We start from the raw sequence: 5,061 nt of genomic DNA on the forward strand, positions 1-5,061 counted from the left end.
AACGTTCATAAATTTAACATTAATATGCAAAAGTTTCCTACTCTACTATTTGTATTCCAGTTTTGTCATTGACCCAATAATGTTCTAATTTATAGCATAACTTTTCCTCCAATACAGGACAAGAGGATATATTGTACAACACAGGGAATACAGCCTATATTTTATAATAACTATAAATGGAGTAGAGCCTTTTAAAATTGTGAATCACTATATTGTACCTCTGTAACATATAATATTGTACGCAAGTATACTTCGCTTAAAAAATACAGGACAGGACATCTTTTATAGGTAGAGTTGACAGAATTTGCTGATAGATTTGATGTAGGATGTAAAGGAAAATATCAACTTCCTGAAACATTTTGGGGATCCACTGGACCCAGAGGCACAGATGATATACGTCAGAACAGTCTCTCTGTTCATCTCCCAGCCCTGTTTTCCCTTGTGTTGGCTTCACTTTCAGACTAGCTCTTCCCTCAGGGGAGCCCCCAGTGCTCCAGGCCTAAGCCCTTCCAGTACGGCGAGCCTACGAGTGCCCTCCCCAAAAATCCCTCAATGGTTCCAGGACTGACTCCCATTGGTCCGACTTCAGGGACACGCCCAATCCTGAACCAACTGCAAAGGCCAAGGGGAGGGATTCACTCATTGGCCAGGCCTGAGTCTTCTGGTGGGATCAGCCGTGTGGACTCCGAGGGAAGAAGGCAGTATTCCCAAAGAGAGAGAATGAATGCTGGGCATATAAAGAAGCACCCAGTAAGGACCTGCATTCTTCATTCCTGGGGGCAGTGGTTCTCAAATCCTGGCCCCCAGATCAGCAGCAGCTCTTGGGAATTTATTTGAAATACAAAGTCTAGGTCCCTACTCCAGACTTACTGGGAGTGGAGCCCAGCAATCTGCCTTTTAACAAGCCCTCCAGGTGATTCTGGTGCCCTTGTCTTAGGATAAAAGCTGAGTCGCTACCACAAAGACACTTCAAAATACGATGACTTAAGTAAAAAAGTTTATTCTCACATAATACTCTCTCACATAATACCCACAGGTGAAATGATCCAGGCTGGCAACGTGGTGATCCAGGGACCCAGGTTCTTTCCACTCTAACACACAGCTGTTTGAAGCAATCCCAAACCATCATATTACTTCGCTTCATGATTATTTTTGAACTGTTCAGAAAATGAACTCCGGAGACAAATTGCCTAGGTTCAATCCAGGCTCTGACACTTAGTAGTTGTGTGATCTTGGGTGAGTAGTTTCCTTACCTCTCCGTGCTTCAAATGAGGAAAATGCAAATGTAACAGAACCCATTTCATAGGGCTGATGTGAGGATTAAATGAGGTGATATGTATAAAGCAGCACAGTGCCTGGCACATAGGATGCACTATTTATGTATTAGCTACGATGATGATGATGATGATGATGATGGTGGTGGTGGTGGTGGTGAAGAAGAAGAAGAAAATGACGTTGACGGCGACGATGATGACTGCAGTCAGCAGACAAAAGGCTGGAACCGGAGGTCGGTGCTCGCTGATGACTGTATAAGCATCAGCCACTAGGGGGCGCGGGCGGCTTGGGACGCGCTTGCTCCGTGACCGTCAGGGGGCGCTGCGGCGCTTGTCTGGCGAGAGTGGTGACAGTCTGGACTATTTCCCTCCGGACATTCCAGAGGAGAACGCGCTGGTCCCGGCACGTGCCAAGGACCACCACAGCGCCGGGGCTAGAGGTTAGTGAGGAGGATGTAGGCAGGAAAAAGCTAGCTCTTTGGCTCACCCTCCAGTCCCGGCGCGGGGTGAGAGGGAAGTTTTGGGCTCTCAAAACCCCACCCCACACCCAGGATACTGAAATTCCAACTCAAAGTTTTCCAGCACTGTTGGCTATCCCAGTCCCCATTCCTGGGACATTTATACAGCAAGATGGTTGTGGAGGGTAATGGGATAACTACTGGCTGCCCAGGCACAGGCCCTTGAGGGAATGGGAGTATTTGGGAATTGCCTACAACGTTCGTGTGCTTTTCTTCTGTGAATGTCCAGCGCTTTCAACAGATTCTCAAAGGAATCTTTTTTTTTTTTTTTTTTTTTACTTATTTACTTACGGCTGTGTTAGGTCTTCGTTTCTGTGCGAGGGCTCTCTCTAGTTGTGGCAGGCGGGGGCCACTCTTCTTCGCGGTGCGCGGGCCTCTCACTATCGCGGCCTCTCTTGTTGCGGAGCACAGGCTCCAGACGCGCAGGCTCAGTAATTGTGGCTCACGGGCCCCGTTGCTCCGCGGCATGTGGGATCTTCCCAGACCAGGGCTCGAACCCGTGACCCCTGCATTGGCAGGCAGACTCTCAACCACTGCGCCACCAGGGAAGCCCTCAAAGGGATCTTTGAACAGAGACTGTTCAGAACTCTATCTCTTCCTCCAGGAAGCCTTCCCTGATGTTCTCTCAGACTGGCTCAGGTGCCTCCTCTGGAAACCCAAAGCCTCTGATCTTCCCTATCCCAGCCCCGACCCCTCTCCTGTGCCTCTCCCATCCCAGCACAAATGGTCATGTCTGGCAATGCATCTTTGTCCCTCACTGGAGCTCCATGAAGGCAGGGACCAGGGATTTCTTGGGCACTAAAAATGTCACCAGCATTGTCCAACACAAGGGCTGACATACAAAAGAAAGGGGAGGGGGCATTTAAAGGATATTTGCCTTCCTTACCTGTAGGCCTTTGCTGATGCTGTTCCCTCCACCTGGAACACCCTCTTCCACTGCTTCATCTGGCTCATTTCCCCATATTGTTCAGGTCTCAGCTCAGACATCTTCTCCAAGAGCCCTCCCTAGCTCCTACTTCTTAAGGCTGGGCTAAAGTTTGTGTTCTCAACACTCGCTTATTACAAAGCAGATATTATATAGAAAATATTTGTTGAATGAATGAATGACAGGTCAGTGTTTGGGCCAGGGTCCCTGTATCAGCTGAAGGGTCACTTCTTGACTCCCTTTGTAGAGTTTTTCTTTTTAACCGCTTCATTGAGCTACAATTCACATACCATACAACTCACCCATTTATTACTATTTTTTTAATTGGGGTATAGTTGTTTTACAATGTTGTGTTAGTTTCTACTGTACAGCAAAGTGGAGTTCCCTGTGCTATACAGCAGGTTCTTATTAGTTATCCATTTTATACATATTAGTGTATATATGTCAATCCCGATCTCCCAATTCATCCCACCACCACCCCCCACTTTCCCCCCTTGGTGTCCATACATTTGTTCTCTACAACTCACCCATTTAAAGTGTACGATTCAGTGGGTTTTAGTACAAAGTTGTGCAACAATTTTCCCTTTGTGGAGCTTTGAGCCTCTCACAGGCTGACACCCCTCCCTGCCAAGGTCCCTGTGCTAAGTGTTTCTCACTGTCCCATTGAAGGGGAAAGAGTCTGGCCCCCAGGTGAGGAAGATCAGGTGATGAACAAGATCTAGCCATCTGCCCTCACCATCTGACCAACCACAGAGCTCGGCATTTCCAGGAAGTCCTCGGGTTATGATAACAATCACTGAGCACTTGCCAGATGCCAGGTGAAGTTCGAAGCACTTGACATACAGAATGATTCATGTAATCGCCACCAGCACTCCTGTACAGTAGACACTATTGGTATGATCCTCCATGTGGCACCAGTGGGAAATCAACCCTTCCTGAAGCTCATGAGGGGTCAGGTCAAGAAGGAGCCCCTGTTCCCCATTTATACAACTTGAGCTGAACCTGGAAGATTAAAATTGATATCTCATGGACCAGACCCACAGGGTGGTTATAAAAAATATTATTATTTAAAATGGGGACATTTCCCTCTCTTTTCCATCCAGTCCTTAAGCAGAATGTCCCTGGTTGCGTATCCTCACCTTTGTACTTTGATTTTCTTATCCTGCACCTGCTTCCCTCTAGCATCACTCACCTGAGCCCTGAAGCATTTGAGTGTGAGAACCTAACACTAACAGGTGGGTGAAGAATGACTCAGGTACAGTCTTTTGTATTGGTCTTTTTTTTTCCAGTGCCAATGGGCTCCCCCACTCCTGACTGTCCCCTGTCCTCTGAGCCTATGCCCATCCAGGCTTTTTGTTCTTTTTGGGAGGAGGAGACCTTTGGACTCCCCGCATGGTCAGGAAGAAGGCAGCGGCCACTGGGGAGGAGGTCCGTGCTGGGCTCTTTACCAGCACACACACAGTTCATCCCCGCCTCCACATGTCCTTGCACAGGCCACCCACCAGGACTGCCACTCCCTGCTCTGCCACAGCCAAATCCCAGCTGGAGGCCCAGGTCTGGATGCACCCCTCCAGTGACTCCTGCTCCCACCTCCTCCCCATGGCCCACTTGTACCAGAAAAGCTCTAAACTTCTTGGGGGGGGGGGGAAATTCCCTGGTGGCGCAGTGGTTAAGACTCTGCGCTCCCAATGCAGGGGGCCCAGGTTCGATCCCTGGTCAGGGAACTAGATCCCACATGCATGCTGCAACTAGGAGTTTGCATGCCACAACTAAGGAGCCAGCGAGCTGCAATTAAGGAGCCTGCCTGCCTCAACTAAGACCCGGTGCAACCAAATAAATAAATTAACACTAATAAATAAATAAACTTCTTTGGGAAACAGAGGAAATCTGGAGTTCCCTGAGCAAAGAGGGAGAGCCCTGAGCAGGGGCTGAGGCTACCCCATGCCACCCATTCCTGGGGCCTCACACAGGGGGAAGTGGGGGCTACAGACAGGATCTACTGAAAGGGTCAGGAGTATTAAAAATCCAGAGGTAAGACCTCTCTCGAGATCAGAGAGAGAATGTAACAGGGAGATAGGGAAAGAGAAAGACACAGCAACGGAGACCAAAAGCCAAAGACACGGAGAATTAGGCAGAGAAAACAAGCAGAAAGACAAGAGACAGAAGACAGAGACAAAGAAACAGACATAGGAGAAAAGCAAAGACCAAGGGAGGCAGAGATAGACCAAGGGACAGAGGCACGGGAATGAAGAAGTAGGGACGGCGAAAGGATGTAATTTAGTAGCTCAAAGAACAAACTCTAGAGCCAAAGTTTGAGAAACATTAGGCAGACAGAGACAGAAGA

The sequence above is a fragment of the Balaenoptera ricei genome, chromosome 19, assembly GCF_028023285.1.
Source record: "Balaenoptera ricei isolate mBalRic1 chromosome 19, mBalRic1.hap2, whole genome shotgun sequence".
In the NCBI taxonomy this organism is placed as follows: domain Eukaryota; kingdom Metazoa; phylum Chordata; class Mammalia; order Artiodactyla; family Balaenopteridae; genus Balaenoptera; species Balaenoptera ricei.